This window comes from Trachinotus anak, unplaced genomic scaffold, assembly GCF_046630095.1.
Source record: "Trachinotus anak isolate AG129_WGS33_773 ecotype Australia unplaced genomic scaffold, CSIRO_AGI_Tana_v1 ptg000028l, whole genome shotgun sequence".
Classification (NCBI taxonomy): domain Eukaryota; kingdom Metazoa; phylum Chordata; class Actinopteri; order Carangiformes; family Carangidae; genus Trachinotus; species Trachinotus anak.
This window is the reverse complement of record NW_027273879.1, coordinates 4054511-4076720: the sequence shown is the minus strand read 5'-3', so window position 1 is coordinate 4076720 and position 22210 is coordinate 4054511. Positions and strand designations below refer to the sequence as shown.

General features: G+C 42.2%; 1 long non-coding RNA gene across 1 annotated transcript; it reads left to right on the top strand.

The window, feature by feature from the left end:
- The first annotated feature begins 5839 nt into the window (after nt 1–5839).
- LOC139611902 (uncharacterized) lies at nt 5840–11628 on the top strand. Its single transcript, XR_011686379.1, has 4 exons — nt 5840–6441; nt 6583–6623; nt 6786–9343; nt 9424–11628. It is a non-coding gene; the product is annotated as an uncharacterized lncRNA (long non-coding RNA).
- The last annotated feature ends 10582 nt before the right edge of the window (nt 11629–22210 follow it).

Sequence of the window (22210 nt, the reverse complement as noted above, 5' to 3'; positions counted from 1 at the left end):
TTCATCTGTTCTGAGTAAAGATGAGCAGATCATCCCAAAGCATCAACACTCCTTCTCTAAAAGAGGCCACTGCTTTCAATTTCACTGTAGGGATTGATTAAACCAGCCCCTGACAAATCTTCAATCTGTCTTTTGGCCCCCATATATCAGAGAAAAATCTCTACAGAAATATTAATATCTGGTCACAGATGGATTGTTCACACCTTTGTTTAAGTTTTTTATTTTTTTTGCTGTTTTGGTGTTTGCTATTTGAAGCCAGTGTAAACCAAACTAATGATCTTTTCCCTTTAGTTCTAGGATTCTGGCTGCACATTAAACACACTTCAGAACATCTTGGACTCGCACTGAAGAAGTGTCACCAAATACATTTGTGTGAAACTTTCTCATGAATTAACACTAAAGTCTGGTCATTATCTCCTGCTGCCACAGACTGAGGAGACTGCTCTAAGAAATTCAGGTGTTTTCTTGTGTGGAACCGAGAAAACAGTGCGGCCGCTCAGTTATGATTGGATTGCCTGTGTACTGGGAGGGCAGCATCGAGGCTGAAGGTCTCAGCTAATATGAACATGCAGGTTAAAAGGTCTGGTGCACTGTAGAGTCTGAACAACCTGCAGAGAGTGAGAGGGAGGACGATGCTGAATGCCATCTGGGCATCAGGGGTTTAGGGTTAGGGGTTCAGCACCTCCCTTTCCACCTAGAGTACAACATACACAGTGTGTTAGGAGCTTGTTGGTGCTTGACAGGCATCACTCAGAAAAAGATAATAGATGCTTTGATGGAAGGAGAGAGGAGGAAGGCACTGTTGTGGACATTAATTGAACAGTGAATTTTTACCATATGGATGCCTTTTAGCCATGCTACTATGCTAGGGGTGGTAATGCCTGTTTGACTGGTCTGTTGGATCAGAGGATGTACCCTAATCCTTCCATCCATGTTCTATAGCACCAACATGAGGCTGACATTGGTGTCACCATGACTGTTGGATGGACTGCCTTGAAATTTGGTTCAGACACGTGTTTCCTTTGGAATGAAGTGTAATAACTTTTTTTTTTATCTGATCTCTTGGCATCATATGGTCAAAATTTCAGCTTGTCCAATCCTTTGGTTTATCACCAACTGCCTGCAACACAGATGGCAATCATCTCAACCTCAGCTGCACTTTATATGTAGCTCTAGTTAGCAAATGTTGGCGTGCTAACACGCTACGCTAAACATTATTCCTGCTGAACAACAGCATGCTACAGTAGCATCTTTAGTGTGCTCACATCAGCAGTTAGCTCAAATGTCACTGTGCTGAAGCCTCAGAAAGCTGCTATCATGGCTGACGACCATTAGTTGTGTTTGTGTGTCTCTTCAGTTTGTGATTTGCTTCATTTCTTTCAGCTTTGTTTAGCTGAACCTGCAAGATTTTGGCTTGATTGAACATGTTCCTGTTGCATGATTTAATAATCAAGTAATACTGTCAACAGCTGATAATATACACAAGTCGTCTGCCTTCCTTTGTACTTATGGTGACTACATTGTAGAGTTTTGTTACCACATGCCACTTGACTTGAAGACCTTCCTCTGATAACCACAAAATCCAAAGGGACTCAGCTCTGCCTTCAACACTTCACTTTTGTGTGACTTCACTTGGACTTGAGCCTCATGATATGATTTAAGACTCCACCAAACCCCAAAGCAGGGAGATCTTGGCTGGACCAGCAGTAAATTCAAGCGGTCCTTAAAACTGTCTTCATTTCATCTTCACAAATTAAAATACAAAACACTAGGAAAGAAAAGCCTCACCTGAAGTAAACACTGTGTGCTACTGTTTCAGTGCTCAGCGTTTTCAGTGAAACAATAAAACTCGGCGCTGAAGTCTCCGGCCTGTTTTAAGGTTGTAATAGGTTTTTTGGCTGGTCACCACAGTGTGTTTTACCTGCTGGTTTCAGTCTGTTCCATTACTGGTATGTTCCTGTCTAGCCCGGTGTGAGAGCACTGCGCCTGATGGGGAAAGCACACCTCTGGAGATCAGCCCGGTCTGTCCCGTCATTAAGGACCGGTGGGTGCAGCTGTCTGACTGTGAAACGCATCAAAGCCATCACCTCATACCTTGTGTGTGTGTGTGTGTGTGTGTGTGTGTGTGTGTGTGTGTGTGTGTGTGTGTGTGTGTGTGTGTGTGTGTGTGTGTTACAGTACCTATACAACATGCTTTGGTGTCCTGGACTAAATTTAAGACTTAGCATGTTGTCATTCCACAGCAGCTAAACCTATTTTTATGTGTGTAGCCATTTTATTCTTCAGTGTCCTGAACAGAGCCGTCACAACAAATAATCAAACTCTTATTGATGATGATTATTATGACTGCACATTATTCATGTCCCATAAGCAGTGTTAGCCAGAAAACCCTGAGGGCCTCGTGGACCTCTTATCCAGTTTTTTAATAAAAGTTACAACATGGATACAATGCAGGTGTGCCGAATGAGGAACGTTATTATTCACAGTCTCTGTAATGGCAATGTCAAATCAAGCCTGGAATGAGTAAACATCTCTCAGCGCTGAACAGCACTCAGCTGCTGGCCTGCTGCAGCTTTGTCCTCCACACTGTGAAATTCAAGTTGAGTGAATTTTTCAAGGCCAAAATATGTTGAGTTCTTCCCAAAAGAATAAGAAAGGATGACACAAACCACCAGTCAACAAAAGACACAGTCTTGTATGACTGCCTGGACGCCTGTTAAGATTCATGCCACAGCCATTAATAGGCCATACTTGAATTTTAGAGACAAACACAAAGGCATCCACAAAGGCATTTCCCAAAATGACACCACAGACCAGTGTAACAAAGAAGGGCTCTGAAAACCAAGAAAAATGAAAAATGTGCAAAAAGGGGTCAGAGAGAAGCTGGTTCCTCCATCTGGAATAGATATGCTGTCACCAGGCCGGGACCTCAGCTGAGCTGTGATAATACTTGGACTGCTTCAGTTTTCTATGATATTCTGCACATTATGATCCCAAATGACAACTCAGCACTGTCCCATCTCCTCACAGCAACAACAATGTGGCCTTGTTAGGCAGCCATCTGGTAATAAGTCCTCTATATCATCAACAAATATCTGTTTAGAAAAACATAAAGGTCAACAAGGTACAGAGAGTAGAGAATGAGCTATAGGTTTGTTTGAATGAGCTCTTAGGTTGATTCGGGGCACGTACTAGTTACAGCAGTCATAACTTTCTCAGAGCTGAAACAGCATGGGGTTAAGGCACCATTGATGTGTGCTATAAGTTTACACAGGGCCTGCGGGTGTGTCAGCAGATACTTTTCACTTTCCCCACAGCCAGCCCGGCTGCTGCTGGCCACTCATCTCTGCTCTTTAATTAGCTGCTGGTAATTAGAGACAAAAGCGTACAACTGTGGGTCAGAGACCGTAAAACACTTCATAATCTACCAGAAAATCTCTCCTGCTCGGCGTGCCCTCTCACTTTCCTTTTCTATTTCATCTTTCTCCCCAGGCATCAGCAGAACTGTGATGGATCCCATTTATTCTTTGGCGCAGTAGTGGAAAATATGCTGCCACTGAGTGGGGAAAACTTGAGCTAGGAAAAGCTCCCTACCAGAGTGGCAAGCTCAGCACTGCTGCATTGGTGTTCATATGATGTTTAAAGCATTTGTCTGAATGGTCTGAATGCACTTTATAAACAGAAGTTATAGAAAACATCGCATTAACAGAAGGAAACCAAAGGAGACTCACGCCCACATGCCACAATGTTCCTGGTTTTGGTAGAATTCAGAGAAGGAATAACCTGATGATCTCCATATTTCCATTCATAGCTAACTTGATGTAAAAGTCCTCTCTTTGTGTGGTTTTGGAAATGTGTGCTTGGGAGTTCCTTTGAGAAAGAAGGCAACAGTGAGCTAACTTTCACCTTTAAAGAAACCCCCACCAATTGTAAAAAAAAAAAAGAAATTCCTCCTCTGACCTCCCCACCTTGAGTTATAATTTGGTTTCGGCAGTGGCTCCGAGCGACATGGTTAGATTGCAGTGTGACATTTTTACCAGAGGGATGGTTCATAGGCAGCTCTACCAGTGTCATCCTCCTCCTTTAGATCCCACAGTAAATCACACACACATGCACTCACACACCACGATGGAAAATGACATTTGGAAACTAACGTATTCACAGTGAATACCACAGCGTATGAGTGTAAGGAAAGCCTTCACCGCAGGACAAAGGAACTTCTGTTGCCCCAGCCGCTCTTTGTAATCTTTGGACAATTTCAGAAGGCCTTTTTCTACCCGGTGTGACTGCAGCTGTGGCAAACGTCCAGACCATTTGACCACCTCTGACTCCAGGCAGCCGTACCACAGAGAAACTATCTCACAATCAGTGATGGTCCAACCACCGCGCTCTGATGGAGCCAGCAATGAACCCAGGGTAATTAAGTGCACAGATCCTCCCCAACCCTTCGAAACCAAAGACATGGATACACGAAAACAGCCGAAACCCTAATGGAGGAGGCTTGTAAACAAACCCTTCTCCTGTCCTCCATTAAAGGTTTCTACCACATCTTTTACTTCATATAAACCACAGATTCATAAGATACACTGATTACATTAAATTCTAGAGGTGTTCACGTTATTGTGTCCACCTCTTGTGAATCCTAAACACCTAATGGGTATTTTTAACAGGACATTAACCTGTAGCTGATGTTATTTTCCCTGACGTCGTTCCAATTACATTCAGTTTTCCTCCTGAAGAAAACAGTTAACAAGCCTGTTGGGTGGACAATGTCCCATATTCAGCAGTCCTATGGGAAATTATATTGGTGAAATAAAATACCAAAGAAGTCAACATGACCAGACCATAAGAGCTTTTAGAGATGACTCAGGATTGCTGTTATGAATCATACAGCACGTTGCAGTAAACCTGGATCGCAGTCCTGCTCCTGAGGAAGTCTCGGCCTCTTACTGAGAAATGGCCTCCACCCTAGATGACCCAAAAACGAGCTTTAATTAAGAGGCCTTGTCACCAGTGAAATCCCAAGGTGCCTGTAGGACAGCAGATCTTATTTCTTCCAGTTAATTCATGAGATGACTCTCGCAGCAGGCTTGTCTCATTTCTGAACTGACACAGAAAGGATACCCCCGGCGCCACAAATGAAAATCTGGTAGAAACCTTGTGAACGCAAGCATTTACCTGAGGAATTGCTTCTTTTTTTATTGTCTTTTGACAGTCAAAGAACTGGCTCTTTGACTCTTCATCATTGTCTCCCACCAAACACCAAATGTCCAGCATTCTTTGTCAGGTTCTCTTTTGTAAATGGGCATCACACCAACTTTCTCGAGAACTTGCTGGTGACAGTTTGACTTGAAATTGAAACTGAATTGAATTTGAAAAAATATTTGTATTATTGCAATTTACACTGTAATTTTCACAGTACAAATCAGGGAGCAATACCATACTTAATAGCTCCAACTGGTACTTAAATGTAGGTATAATGGAGGAAAACAAGACTATGGGGAAAAAGGGAATAACAGCTGGGCATTTTCTACATATCCAACAACATTTGCATTTATTTGGAGACATATTTCTTGTCATATGGCCCAAATATTCAATTTTTTTTAGGTTTGTTTTGGTCTCCACCTGTGAGGGAAATGTTTGCCTCTTTCGCTGCTAAATGCTCCATTTTGTTCACAAACTATATTCACTAACTTTGTAAGATTTTTTCTAAAAGCAGTTGCCTGCTGCTGCTTAAAAGCTTAAAATTAGCTAGAAAGCTCTGTAGACCAAAGGGCAGCTACAACTTTTGCTTGGTCTGGTATGAACAGTAGCTAATGGTGGCTAATGCTATCTTTGCTCTCTGCTTGTGCTATTGCTACGTTATCACAGGCGGATATTTTAGGTTTTAACACAAAACTAAAACAAGAAGTTAACACATGTACCTCATTAAAGACACTGTTGTGTCCTGCTCGTGGTCCCATGTTCATCTTGTTTTCAGTCTGGTGTAAGTAAAGCAATGAACTCAATAAATTCTTGGCAAATGTACGAAGATTTACATTATTCTGTAATGGCCACTTTGGACCATAGTGGACGCTACAGAAATCACATAAATTACTCGTTGTGTTTCTAATAAATATACTAATGAATGCAGCTTTAAATTCAGAATTAATAAATGTAAAATAAAATATGCCTTTGTTAGCCACAGACGTTGTACTCGGAGACTGTTCAGCTGTCAGCAGGCATTTGTCTCCGCAGACATTTTGACATGACTTAACAGGAAAAGCACAGATGTAGTTAATTATCAGTAATTGCTTACTGGGACACATAAATAAAGCAGATGAGTCATCATTAATGTAATTAGTTGCACCTGCGATTTTCAAGCTGTAACAAGCTAAAACAACACAGTGGTCTTCACAGGCATCCTGTGAAAATAATGATGCTACCTGTTTCCCATCTGAAGTAATGCTTCAAATTTCTCTGCTTGTTGGTTATTTGTCTGAATTCTCACTCTCTTCCATTCTTATGCAGATGACACACAACTTTACATAGCAATTAACATTGATAATACATCAGCTTAACACCGCCAATCTTTTATTTCAGACATCAAAACATGAATGACAACTTCGTCACTCTTGATGCAGGTGAGCTTCTGCGAGCTTCATCTGCATTTCCTCTTTGACAGTCACATAAAGGCAAAATCCAAAACAAGCACACTTTTCCATCTGGGAAGCGCCTCTAGGATTACATGTTTCCTCTTCTTCACTGACCTAGAAAAACTGATTCATGTTTTTTGTTTCTTCCAGAATCACCCGGTGCTGTGTTTCTGGCTGAGCCGTTTTCTGTGTCAGAAATGTCAAATCTAGTCAAGATTTAGCAGCATTGTGATGTTACTCAACAGTGCAGGAAACATGGACTAATTTCTGTCCTGTCTATGCCTTGAGAATTATTTCATCAGTGGGTTAGAACAAACATCCACCTTGTCTCCGACCTCACCTGGCAACAGCATCCCAGAGTCTGGATCCATGCTGTCTTTCTTTTTCTTGTGTCTCCAACTGTTGTCTGGTGAGTTCATGGCAGCTGAAACGTGGGACAAGTGCACACCCAAATATGAGAGCATGTGCTGTAATATGTCAGTGACTGCACATTCTTTGTGCACAAGCTAAGTGGCAAAACTCTCAGTTAAAATGATGAGAAGCAGTCCATGATCAATTCACATACAAGTAGCTTGACTTTTGTGGGCTAGCACATCTTGTTTTATCAAAGGTGCACAACTTCATAATATCAGCTATATCCTTATTTCACTGAATTTCAACATAGTGGTGCTGTCCCAGAAAAAAAACAAAAGCATCTCTTTGACTCATGGAAACGAAAGGTTTAAAGGCAACATGTATATTTTTCTTGTGAACACATAAAGTTATATTTACATTTACTGTTTCTCACCACAATGCTTTGTGGGTATATTGTTGAGGTCTGACAGACATGTTGAATGCATTTCAAATGCTCATTAAACATTTTGGAACCAGTGTTGTTTGTCTATGTTTATTAGCCATCAGTCTTCTTCCTCTCCTTTTGTAGATACATGGCTGCATTTCCTGTTAGCTCCACCAATAGGGAATATTGTGAAACCATTTCATCAGCAACAAAAAGGGACCCACTCTTAAAAGCATTGCTCCATGGCGCTAATTTCCACAGGGTAGCTTTAACTCAACCATTTCATTTCAATCTAGCTGAAATTCCCTGTTGTTTTTTCTGTAAAAAATATAGAGACAAACAAACAGTAAATAATGGAACAAATCCATAATTTTCTCTTGAAGGAAACAGCCAGAAGCACATTATTATCTTGATTACTATTATCATATGTAGGCTACTGTCTCTGGGTCTGTGAAAAGATTCAAAATTACCTGAAGGCTTTCTAGATGATGTGTTGTAATTTGCTACAGGCTACAGGAAGTTAAGCTAATGGTAAAAATCATTCCCAGCGTGGCAGTGTTACATTCATGAATGCTGCCTTTGTAACACTAGAATTACAACGTGTGGTGAATGTGATTCGAGTTGAAATTTAACAACATTGTATTCGAATAGAGTGCAATGTGAGTAAGACAAATGTTTGCAATTGAAATTGCTTTTTAGAGAAGTACAAAAAAAATGTTCCTTCAGGTCCCAGCCTTTTGGAAAAAGTTAATATGCAAACTATTGATATTGGCTCACGTGTTGAAACTGTCAAACCAAAAATGCCTGGCTTCTTATTTTACAAATATTTTTTTCCCTTCTAAAAATACAGACAAGTGTTATTAAATGGGGCAAGACTGGCTACTTGAGAGTGTTTGGAAAGATTTCAAATGGCCTCTCAATAATCTATCACTTATACAGTATGGGGCTTGCTGTGATTGTGTTTGTTTAAAAGAGGCATGGTGAAAGTGCCCCCAGTGGATCTCCAGCTCATGGCTGATGCAATCACTAATGTAAGACTGATTTTCTCAGCCTGTCTCTATGAAGTTTGAACTTCAAAGGCCGATTTTGGCCCGTATTTGAGTTCACTTTTCACCATCACTGGAAACTAAAGCCAGGTGTGAGATTCTCCCTTTTTTATCTCCCTTTCTTTTGTTGGACCATAAAACAGTCGAGTGTCAGATGGATTTAGAGATTACATCTTAAATCAACTGAATACCAAAACATCATTTGATTATAAGTCGTAGCTGAGAATAACAGAGCACCAAAAGGTGCCACACAGATCAGCACAGATTAGCCTCAGCTGGGAGATCCGTCACCCAGCCTTTGTAGTGAAACCACCCAGCAGAGAAAAACAGAGAGGGGATTTGGATTTAAGGGGAATAAAGCCAAAATTTGGTTTTATTTTTAATCACAACAGAGAATCAAAAGCAATTGTCTCTTGGATCACTTGCTTTGAGTTTTGTGTCCTCACAAGGTCTTTATAGAAAAAAAAGTCTGAGACCAAGACTGTGTGGTGTGTGGGTGGGCTGGGGATGTAATCTTCATGGCTAAAGTGAAGTAATCTGATTAAAGTCAGCAATTAGCTGCTAGATTGATCCACTCAGCTGTTTTAAATACACTGGGACAGTAGAGAAAGGAGTCATGTGCCAGTGCTACATCACACTATAAACGGTGTAAGATGAAAGTGATACACAATTAGAAAATGTCCATGAAATTTAAAGAAACTCAGGCGATTCAAGACTCAATAAGCTTTACAGGCTTTTTCATGGCAGTGGTAAAAGCACAGGTGGAACTAATGACATTAATGATCCTTCTGTTCCATGAGGTGTCCCAGTAAGCCACACCAGTGAGTCATCGTGCTTCATACCAGAGCCCTGGAAGTGGAGATGGACTGCAGCCATCGTTCATGGTATTAGGAGTTTGTACTTATTGTCATAGTTTTTGCAGTTGGAAAACTAGTCAACATACTTTTCTGTTTTTTACCAACAGAAAACGACACATGTGCACCAGACCTCAAACTGCAACTTTAGCAAGCCACTGACAATTAAAATTTACTCAGAAAAAACTAAATGTTTTTCCACATATTAAGTAGTTATTTGTTTTCTGAGGTGTTCCTGGAGCTTACCCACCATCATTCACACTTTGTTTTAAATGTTTTGCAGCTGTGAACAGCTCCTCCACTTCATTTGTGCATTGCATTGCTCTGTTTTGCTCTAAATAACTGGCTTTTTAGCTGCTAAATGCTCCACTGTGTTCACTAGGTAGTCATTAACTGTGCCTGTCAGTTGCATGACTAGTTTTGCACATGTACAGTATTTGCTCTGATGTCCCTCTTTTAGCTGTTACACAAAGAGTGAAGTATTTTTTCCTTTGCTGGAGCCCTTGTAAAAGTGTGACAGGATGGTAGGTGGGTTTCCTCCCTCCAGCTGGTGTCTGAGGCCTGAATTCCAGTCCAGCTGGGGTGTGTAACTAGGTTAGGGACAGCTCATGTTGTCCCTCACTATTCACCGCCGATCTCCTACTAAGACAGGCCTCATGCTGTGGCCTTTTTTTTTTTTTTTTTTCTCTTGCAATTTATTTACAGTGCAGTTGTCTAGCAACCAACACAACACTCACCAACTCCTCCTCTTATACTCCCTGTGTCATCAGTAGCTAGCCCCCTTTTTGCACAAAACCACATCTGCTGCAGATGTGTTCACATGTTTTGGGATGTTCAGGTACTATTGGTGATGCAGGGGTGTGACCTATGCAGAAAGACAGAAATACAGTTTTCCAGGGGCTGTCGGGTCAGATGGTGAATAACTCTGGTAGGAGTTCAATGACAAACAGGTTGTGACTCAGAAAACCCTCCCCACTCGGCTAATCAGAGGGAGATAGCTCTGCTTTAAGCGCAGCACACTCACAGTGCTGTCTGGGAACTTATCAACGCTTCTCTCTTCCGCCTCGTGCTCACTTGTCTGCGATGACTTTTTTTTTCTGGAGGAAAAAGAGAGGGATTGGAGTCCAATGCCTCCGGTCTGCCATGACATCACCCCTGCACACATCTGGAAACGCTAGAGCTAGTGTGTGTGTATGTATGAGAAGGGGGAGCTGCAGAAGAATAGGGGGGCTGGTGACACATCAGCAGTATGGAGGAAAAGTGGGGGAAGAGGGAAAGACAGGAGGGGGAAGAGACTGTTTATCTGAGGAACACAGACAAAGATGAGATGTATAAGCAAATTGTAAACACATTATTTTGTGCCAGAGCACTAATGAATCAGAAACCACACAGGAACTCAACGCCAGACTGGTTATGTTCATGTTTTGTAGAAAAAAGAAAGCATGATGTTTTTTCTTAAGGCAATACTAAAATGTATTTCCAATCTTTAAGGGTTACACTCAAGTAACATGCTGCCTGTAACCATATATATTCATTTGGTGTGTTTTATATTTATTTTGTTGTTTGCTGAGGCACAAGCTGTTTACTTGTTATCTGTTTCTGCTTCTAGAAATTCTGTGATAGGGTGAGAGAATAAAAGGAGATCTGGCACCGTTATGATTCTGTTTCTCATTCTCACCACTAGAGGGGGACACTTTACTTTACAGGTTGTGCAGTACAGTCAGTGATCTGAAATCATGTAAGCGACTGCCTGTCAAATCATGAGAACTGTAGCCTTTTATGATTGCTATAAAACTGCAAAAGGACAGAAAGATAATATTAACCTGACCTCCTGATTTATGCTGCTCTCATGCTGTATGTGATGAGTGCATTCATTGATTGGTGTGTATCTGTTGGATGACGGGCAAATAAAAAGGGAGTAGCCCAAAGCACAGCACGTGTACACTTCAACGATATGTTGACTTCCACTTCACATTCATACACAACTGCAGAGACGAGAAATGTTGGAAAAAAAGAGAAACACGAGGAAGAGAAGATGGAGAAGTCTTTGGTTGGGGGGGGGGGGGTGTGGAGAAAGCTGTTTGCTAGATGTTTGTTCCAACACTGTAACATGCCCTGACAAACAAAATTTGAGCCTAACCTCTCATTTGGTATTTTATGATCAACTTTGAGCCTCCCTTGATGAGAATCACTCAAGCTGACTCCAAACCTTCACGTTATCCTCTGTCCCAGTCTAATCCATGCATTATTTCTCATTCTATACCCTGCTGTTGTCTGGCTTTGTGCTGCATTTTCATAACAGGCATGGAAGGGGAGGGGACAGAATTTACAGTGGGGAGGAAAGAGAGAAACTGAAGTTGATGTGAGGGAGAAAGGGGTGGGGGGGTTAAGTAGCAAGTTGTAGAAGGGCGTCCAAATATATTACACAAGAAAACATGAAATGAAAGGTCAGAAAAAGAGAGAGGAAACAGAAAGGAGGGAGGGAGAGCATGTTGGATATAGTCTCCAGAGCCCACGTGTATTGTAAGTTCACTACATGGTAGACTTTCTGTCTCTAAAACAGAGTGCAGTGTGACCCATTAATCCAGCCACGAGAGCCTGTAATGTTGTTGTCTCCAGCAGGGCCTGTGGAGCACAGCGGACCGCAGCAAAGCGGTGCTCTCCAGAACCCTGATCCTGAACTCTGCTGAGTTAGGATGCATTTCCACCAGAGCCAAAGTCACTGCCCTGCCACATGACCACTCTGTCTGTCTGTCTGTCACTCTCTCCTCCTCCTCAAACTTCTTTCGCCTCCTCCTTCCTGTCTTGTTCAGGGTACCATTGCATCAGATCACTGCTTAACTGACCAACATGACAAACTTGTCTACAATGTTCATCTTTCTTTCCATGACCATCAGTGAACCAGTGGGGGTTGTAGTGAATAAGCCTGTTCCCACCCCCATCCAGCAGTCTGAACAAGGCTTCCACCCCCATGGGGCTATCCTTCCTTCAGTCTGGAAAAGTGGAAAAAGGTCTGACTCACAAGGTGATAAATTCCTTTCCAATGTTGAAGGATTCCCCAAGGAAACCATTACCAGCGTGAGTTGCCACAAGTTGCAAGAACTGATGAATTAAAATAAATAAAACCTGGCTTTCATGCTACATTTCAGTTCAACTTAATAATCAGCAAATTGCAGCTAATGATATCTTTGCTCTGGACATTTTGAGTGTAATTCCACTTTGTGGTTTCAGTACTCAAAGATGAAGAATATTGTTTCATTTAGCACTGAAGCTTGTGTAATTATGATTTTTCTGTAGCAACTGTTTGATTCTGAGACTGTCTCATATTGTAGTGATGTTGAATTATTACTTTTCAGTCAGTGTTATAGGTTTTGCAACACTTGAGCCAGAGTTTGGCTTCTATGGAGGCTTTACATTGTTGTGTCATGCCAGACTTGGGCGCCGTTCTTCATGTTGCTTGGCTTGAGCTTTTACTTGTAGTCGTACACGTTGTTGATGGCATCTAGCTGGCACTGATAGCTACACCTTGCACTATTTATGCACAGCAAATGAGTCTGTTTTCATAGCTGTCCTTTGTAATGTGTTGAAACAAATGATATCTTGAACATGACAGTGCTCTGTCCGTCCAAAATGAAACATGTCCAATGCCGAGTGAGCTGTACACACAGCTGTGAGTTTATAAATCATCTCTTAGAATATCAGCAAAGACTGAGGAACAAAATAATTCCCAGCTGCAGGCTTTAGTCAGCGTTGCCTTCATTCGCCCTCAAAACATCACGGTAATGAAGACCAACAAGCTGTTTTCAATCAAACAACAGAATCCCCACATTGCCCCCTCTGTTATGCGATTTCCTGCTATTTTCCACTCCTCCATTCATTTGGGGGGATTGTAAAAACTGCATTTTGTTGTTGATGGAGGGAGAAAATGTGCAGAGACTGTCTGGTGCTGAAGGTTGAGTAATGCCCAAATTCAGGACTGGGGTTGGGGGTCTGCTAAGACTCATGAGGTGACGCATTTTGGTTTGGCAGAAGGGACTCAAAGTGTGAAGGTCCATTACTTCTGTTAAGACCAATAACAGAAACCCTAAATCACAGAGGAGAATTTTTTGAAAATGTGAGCATTAGACATCTTGTCTTATGCTGTTATCTTTAAATATTGTGGACAGATATTTTTGAAATCCATAGGTTTTAACAAATGGTGACAATAGACAATAACAGTGACTGTCAAGGTCATTGTCTGCATCACAGTTTTTCCAGTTTTGAAGATCTTATCATAATGTCCAGTTCCACTCCTATCAATGGTGTGATCAAATGACCTCATAATGCAAATACAACCCTTGGCTAGATACTAAAGAGTACATGCTCTTCAGACCCCCTGGTAAGAAGTGCTTTTTAGATCACCATAAATGAACAAAAAGTAAGCTACATTAAAATATACAGTAGGTTAGACAGACAGAGAAGATTGATGATGAAAAGCTAAAAGCAAGCTAGGTGGTTAACTGACTTAAACTCTCCCTGAAATAGACGCAGAGTTGGTGCCATTGTCTATGAGAACCTCCTACAGAGGAGTCAGCATCAACAGTCTGTGACCACAAACTGCAGCAACTCTGTGGACTCTCTTGACCATTGGTTTTCAATCCTGGAATTCAGCGCCCAGGCCAGAGCCCACATGGTTTTCATTACAAGTATCACATCAGAAACCAATTTAGACTTGGGACAGAATACAGCAGTATTCTAGGTTTCAAAACCAGAACTGAGCACCAGGATTCAAAATTATGATCTGCTGTCTGAGTTGGTTGACCTCATGAAAGAAGAAGAACTTGGATCTTGAAATTAGTCCTGCCACTCATGGTTGTAGAGTAGTTAAACATCTACATCTCTATATTCGTTGTTAAGTCCATAGCAAAAAGATTCAACATTTGACTGCAGATATACACACCTCAACACTGTGAATTTAGATTTCGGTGTCATCAGCATAGAAGTGAAATTTCGAAAGACCATTCTGTTAGGAGGGGGCATTTTTGTAAAATATCAAAGGCATAAAGACTAAAGACTGGATTCAGGGGGAACAAACTAAGCTTGTTCTTGTGTCCATAGTGTTCCTGAGTTTTCATGCCCCTAAAACAGACTTTTGGAAATGCTGTGGGCACCTTGTCCCTTGACAGGCATAGTCAATTTCATCTTCATCATCCTCCCTGCCAACTTAACTTTGTACAATTGTACATTGTTAATGGTGATGACAGACAGTGTGACATAGTGCATGCATTAAGAAGATTTAACAAGTAGATAATGCGTGTTTAAAACGTGCCTTCAAAAATAAGAACACCATTGTCTCCAATGAGTTTAACTTTGGGATTAAACAAAGTTAAAGAGTTGTTTGCAGACATTTTTCCCAACCACTTGTTTGGTGCCCTCTTTGCCATGAAAATACAGATGGCAGTAATGCTCAATCCACAAACCTGTGGAGGGAGCAGAATCCTGCAGACGGCCAAAGTTTTATAAAATAACCCTTCTTCTGTGCTTCCGTGACTTGTGTTTTTCTTTTCTGTACTGACTCCCCCGCAAATCTGTGGGACCTCTCAACATGGAGACATCTGAGCCAATGTTTTGGGCCCTGCAAAGACCACTTTTGTTGAGACTTTCTGTTGGATTTTATTTCTCTTGAAAATAAACAAAAGCACAATATAACTACTCTTAAAGGAGAACTACTGTTTTAGTTTTCTCATCCTCCTACAATCACAGGTCTCTTTTGTAACTTTAAACAGTTTTGGTCGGCAGTTGGATGTATGTCATTCATCTTGTATGTGTCATTACAGCAAATGATGAAGTGTGTGTTTGTCTGTGCGGGTTTATGTCTGAGTGTAGATTATAAAGATATAAAAGCAGGATCATGCTCGCTTTCTTGTGACTGGGATAAAAGGCGGAGGAAGGAACTTCTCATTACCTGCTGATTTTGGTAAATGCCTGTTATTCATCCTGTCCCTTCTTTACCCTCAGCCATCCCCCATCACACTTGACAGCACAAACCCCTGACCCCTCACCATCCAGGACCTCAGGCAAAAACAAATGAGCTCACCCTTTTTTTTTTTCACTTCACTACTTCTCTCAGGTTGTTTAAAGAGAGGTGTAAGTTACCTCCGATATCACCCAGGCCATCTGAACCACACTACACCTGAAATCGCTGACTCTTTGACCCACAAAAACTCACCATCTTTACACCCCCCCCACAGCTCCCACCAACCCCCCACGAACCTCCTCTGGGCTCCTCGAAGTCTGGTAGACCCACTGTACATCGACTTGCATCATCTTGTTCTCAACTGAGGTGTGTGTGAGAGTTTGCTCTTCACAGACCTCCCTGGGGATGATAAGCTCCTCCAGGTTGATGTATCAATTCCTGAAATATGCATCATGACTTCACTGGGTTGCCACGTAACAAATTCATAACCAGCTCATCCTGTCCAAAAACTTAATCTGAACCACTTCAGGAAAATGTACAATCGACCATGCAACAAGAGGCTGTTTTTTGTTTTGTTTTTGTTTTTTCACTCTCCCACAGCGTTCAGGGCCCAGATTCCTTCAGATTTCTTTACACTGCATCTGTTGAGTCGCCTCTCGTAAGGATTACTCAGTGTCTGTGCTTGAGTTCATATTAGTGATTACTGGAGGGGGGGCATGGAGTGTTTAAACCCACAATGAGGGAAATGTCTCGCTAAGTACACTATGACTCACCCTTGTAGCACTGTATGTCTCTATTCGCCGTCTCACAGTGATTTTAACTCTGTAGTTTCTCCAGTTGTGTGTGTACTGAAGGGATAGACGAGGAGATATCCTACTTCTAAGAAAGTAAACAAAGTGGCTGCGCAGGCTCTACAGATGTTTAAAGATGTTAACAGCAGAGACAGTCAACACTCCCCAGATCTTGTCTTGATGATTGCTCAGCTGTAAGAGGATTTGTATGCTCATTTTGTGAGCACGTGTTACTATTTGTGCTTGTGTTTCAGAGACAGAAAAAGAGAAAGAGACATGTTTTAGAAAGGTCTGCATCCACTGTAACCTAATGAGCACTCTCCATCTTCTCTTCCATCCTCAGTCTTTCCATTCTGACCGTATCTGTCTCTTCCACCCCCTCCTCTTTATCTTGTGTCTTGTGTTGTAGCTGGCAGACATAAATCAAGGATCTGGAATGGAAACACTCACGTTGCTGGTGTGCCACATATGTTTATCTTTAAAACCTTTTCCTCTTTTTTTAAAACTCTTTCGCAGAAAGCACCTGAAAAACACAGGAGGGGGAAACCACTGGAAAGTGTGATTCAAATGAAAATGTCAGCCCACGGCCCCCCCACCACCACCACCACATCTGAGGCTCCCACTCCAGCAGCTTAGCAGAGTCTGATCAGTGTATTAACCAGAAGGGAGAGAGGGAGAGAGAGAGAGAGAGAGAGAGAGAGAGAGAGAGAGAGAGAAGAGGAGGTATGGTTCTGCTTGACCCGTGAGGCCGACAGAGGTGGAAAGAATGTGCTGTCCAGCCGGTGAACACGTTAACATGGAGGGGGGGAGGAAACCTCCTACAAGCAGCTTTCCCACCATCTCAAACCCCCTCAGCCGCCATTTACACATGGAGAGAAGGAGAAAGGGAGAGTGGAGAAGAAGTGAAGCGGATGGGGAGGAGGAGAATGAAAAACTGTGGAGAGATGGAATGGCAAAAAAGGACAGAAGAAAAGGAGGAGAAGGAGGGTGGGTGGATAGGAATAGGAAGAAAAAATGTAAAAGATGTATTTTAACCTTGAATTTCAGACTCAAAGAGATGTGAAAACTGAAATACAACACTGGTCTCAGAGAACAGTACCAGCCCAAGATGGGCCAGATGGCCTGAATGAGCTCTCTGCTGACCCCAGACTTGTGGACACACTTTAAAGGGATATTTTTTTAAGAAATATGCTCATTCACTTTCTTGTCAGTTAGCTTAGCGTAGCATAAAGTGTGGAAACAAGAGGAAACAACTAGCCTGGGTCTGTCCAAAGGTAAAAAAAAAAAACAAAAAAAAAAAACTACCTGCCAGCCTTTCTGATACTCACTAATTTGGATGTTATATATTGTCTGTTTCATCCATTCAAACTGTTCAAGTGTAAAATGGTAAGTTAGGCTCTCAACCGGAGCCAACTGTTTCAGTAAGCAGAGTAGGTGTATTTGTAGGGGGCTGGTGGATTTGGTGCATTTGCTGACAATGAGAAAATTAAAATATCCCCAGACTTGACAGACAGTGTGTTTTAGTTTTAGAAGGGAAGGTCATAAATACGTCTTATTTTTGCTCATTATTCTTCTGCACAGTATTAAGATCTATTGCCAGACTCTTGACACTTGCTTAAGTGATGTAAACTAGAATTACACACGATTATACAACTCAAACAAGTGTCAAGAGTCTGCTTACTGATTTTCATACTGTTTGGAAATGAATGGAAGCCAATGGATGCCTGGAATAGCAGGAAAAATACATTTGGGATTACAAAACATGACATCATATTCAAAACAGTTAACTATGACGCTGTGAAGTCTATACCGTGATGTGTTGTAAACGGGCTATAAACACTGATATGGCCCTTTAAAATATAACAGCATTTGATAAGAAATAGGTGAGTGCTGCTCACATATCTACATTTGTTACACACATATATACACATGCACCTACAAAATGTCAGAATCTTGGTTTATTCACACACACACACACACACACAAAAAAAATCTAAATAAAGATACAAAAATAAATGTCGGTTTAGTGCTAAATCAAACTGAAAAATGGCGCAGGTTGGAGGAAGCCTTCTGCTTGGAGAACTTTAGGGGCCTGTTGAAGATGGAAAAATGTCCGCCTGCCAATGCTTTCAAGGAGCGCTGAAGCTTTGGAAGCTCACCTCCAAGAGATGGGGACAGTATTCCTGGAAAGGCACGTTGAATAATTTAAACGTAGTTCTTCAGAGCGCTGAGTAGCGCAAACTTTCTGACCTCCATCGTGTTGAGGTGGAGGCAGAAGTCTCAGCAGCTGACATCTCAAAACCTCAGTAAAACTGAAACTATGTTATTTTTGGGTTTTTTTTTGCTATTTAGGTGATCTCTCTGTGTGTGTGAGGCTGATGCCAAGCAGAGAGAGGTACTGAACCAAAGAGACAGAAACAAACAATCAGAATGGCGAAATGTTGACAGCCGTGATGCATCCTGTTGTTTCAGCAAACAGCAGGCCCACCCAGCCAGCTGTAGGTGTCTCTGTGTGTGTGTGTCTCTGCAGTTACACACACACATATGTGTAGGTGTCAGGCCTCCGCTGGGGGTCCCTGGCCCTGTTAGAGGCAGTTTATGGGGAACAGACGCACACCTGTTTGCCTGTCTTCTGTTTCCAGCAGCAGCCAATGGTTGTCCTCCATCTCTCCCAGGAGGAGACCCTCTCATGTTCCACATGGAGCCAACTTCCTCCTGGGGGGGCTAACTTGTCGTCATGATTTGGGATGACCTCCCAGGGGGGATGGCATCCAGCATATCAACTAAGAGTCCCTGTGGAAACGCAGTGTAAATCAGAGACAGAGAGGAGGGCGCCCAGGGGGAGAGCCAGGGAGGGGTCAGAGGGGCTCAGCCTGCCCAGGATATGGCTCCCTCTGCCTGGGATGACTCAACTGCAAAGCATCTCTTTTCAGGCAAAACATCCACGTCAGCACTCTCCCACAAGCCCTCTGGGTTTTTTAATTACAGTCTGGACTGATTCTCCTTATCTGCAGGACTCGTTTAATTCAATCCATATCTAGGAATTTTATTGCTAGTGCACCATAGTGTGTTTGTATATGCTGTTGTATTTGTGGAGGATGTTTCTGCTCACATGACTGGTTTTGTGTTAGTGTGTTTAAGAGCATTAATGTGTGTTACCATGACTGATTATGAATGAGTGGTTCTGGCAGCATTGAGCTGAAGGGAGAGGGATCTAATGTGTTTAGCAGACTGTGGATTCTGTAAACAGCCCCCTGATCCTCTCAGCCCCACACCCCACTACCATCTTCCTGTCCTCCTGTGCGACCCTCCATCATTACTACCCCCTTTTCTTATAATCCATCTTGTCTGTGATCCCCCATCATCATTTCCATCTGCACCAAGAATGTTGCTGTCCTGAGATGTCAAAAGCTTCTTTTATTACTAACTCATCCTGAACTTCAGATGATGACTACTTAGAGCTGCCGAAGATGTTCATATTTCCAGCAATAAGTGAATGTTTCTCTGTATTCACTCATAGCAGCACTGTCTTCATCCAAAACCAGAGCAAAAAACTGAGCTGGCGTATGATTTTAATCATCTTCCACATATGTTCATAGTCACTTTCATCTGTCTCTGTGATAACTGATTATCTGTGTCTCCGTCTAATCTGTCTATTTTACAACTCTGGAAAGTTGTCACGGCGGCAGTTATTTGGTTTGGTCACAATGATCATGACGTAAACAGTAGAAATACATGTTAATGTCACAGTTTCATCAGAAACCTTCACTTGCTCCTATGCAGAATGACAGACTGTTGCAATGCATTGCCGGATGAGGTCGGGAAAAAGTTGAATAGGGTTCAACTTTTTTTTTTCCCCAGACAACCCTGCACTGCATGTTTTTGCTGAGTGTTGGCACCACGCTGAATCAATGGAATGGCCTTATCCATTAGACGGGGGTAGTGAAGTTGAGATTAACATCACAAGCAGAAACACAATCTCTTTAACCAGACAGGATGCTTTTTTTTTCTCATGAACAATGTCACACCACAGATTTATACTGAGGCACTGAGCAGACGCTTTGGTCCAAAGTGATGGACAAATGAGGGACAATTCAGGCCACAGTAGATCAGGGAGAAGTCTCAGTTAGTCCATGATCCACCTGACAGAAGATGAGAAAGAGTCAGTACTCTTAGAGGAGAAGAAGTGAGTCCACTTTGTCTCTTCACTGTGCTGTATACCCTGCCTTGCGGTGAGCACAACTCTCGAGCTCAACTCCAACCCCCCCACCCCTATCTAATGGGGTGGCTGTGGCTTAAGAGGTAGAGCAAGTTGTACAATAATTACAAAGTTGGTTGGTGGTTCAACCTCTGGCTCCTCCAGGCTGCATGTTGAAGATACTGAACCACGTTGCCCCTGATAGCTGACCCATCAGTGTGTGAGTGATGTATGAATGTGTGAGTGAATGGGTGAATGTGGCAAGTACTGTAAAGCACTTTGAGTGGTCAGTAAGACTAGAAAAGTGTTATACAAGTGCAAGTCCGTTTACCATTTATGTGTAGAATGCCTTAACATTAGTCTTATTAGATGCAGTAATTTGACAACAAAAACATAAACATATGTCAGTAAATATACCTGTAGTTTTTGAGTTGCTGTACTGAAACACAGACCGTTTAAGTAGATAAAAAAGAGCTTTACTCTGCAGAGACCAAGCAGAGCGTCCAACCATATTTGTTCAAATACAGACGACGCCAGTATAGGACCATTTTGTTATTTTCCAACCAAAAGAGGAGGAGGGGGAATTGGAATTACAGTTTTGCGGACAGTGTACTTTAAACAAAACAGTTTGAAACCATTGGTATGGAGGGAATCTTGTTTGACAGGATCTCCTAAATGTGTGTTCATTATTGACATGGAAACTTCCTTTTTGGTTATATAATAAATAGATTCTGAACCCGTGTATTTCACGAGAAAAGACTAATGATGTATTGTTTGGCTTTACAGCTCGCTGTAAAAAGGCAGCTCATTAAGCGGTGCTAAAGACCATGTCCCGGAGCTTGGGTGCACTTCAGAGTGAGGGCAAAACATGCCTGCAGCAGCCCACATCACACAATACAAATATGTAGCCACAAGATGCCCATCACCTCACGTCAGAGCTTGTATGCTGAGTAAATTAGGGACAAATCTGCTGGACAGATTGGGATTGTTTGACAGGATTGTGTGTGAGTAAACATTTCTGTTTAAGCTGTGGCCGTCTGATAGCGCTTCCAGTTGACTCAGTCTTTTATTTCATTGAAAGGTTGCATGTGGTCACCATAACCTGATTGTTGGAGACAGATGGAAAAGAACCAGCATGCTGACTCATGGAAGAGACTTTATTACAGAGAAATCGCCACCCCCCCACCATCCTGTATTTCCACAAAATACAGGATGGTTTCCTGAGAAAACCTCACTTAACAGAAGCTTTAAAGTGGAAAGTAGTGTTTACTTTTGTCAGCAGTTTAGAAAGCAAAGGAACATTTTCTGTTACAAGGTAATTTGTGTAGATTTGGATGTTGCACCGCTTTTAACTCAACTATCTCATGTAGGCTTTGGGTGGGTGCAGGGAATGAGGGAAGGTGGGGACAGCAAGGCCAGGCTAGTATGTAAACCCGACCCTTGCAGACCTGCAGTGCCCTGCCTTGACCTGAGGCTTTGCTGGGGCAGGACCTGAGAGAGCAGTGACAAGCTCAGGAATCCAAACACTCACCTGAGCTCAGACAGAGCTGAGGACACATTATGTTGAAATCTGTGCTCTGACGGCTTTGGCAGCAAGAGAGAAGCCGCCGTCACTTATTTTTAAAGATGCGGTCAGAGCCCACCTATAGAGAAACGTTCTTGGCAGACTCAACATTTCCATAAGTCAAATTTAATTTGATATCACCTGACACCTAAATTGAGTGTCACCTACCAAAAGCTGTGGATCAAAACAAAACAGGCAGCGTCCCGGCCGCATCCATCCACCACCTCAGAACAGCGTTACAGATGAGCATCCATATGATTTAGAGTCTGGTTTGGTTCCAGAAGCTAAAAGTAGTTGTAGTGATGGAGCTTCAACCTCACACTGGTGCAGTCTTCCCCTGTCATTTGCTAAATTTAAAAACTGACCTAAACGTATAGAAGGTGGGTTC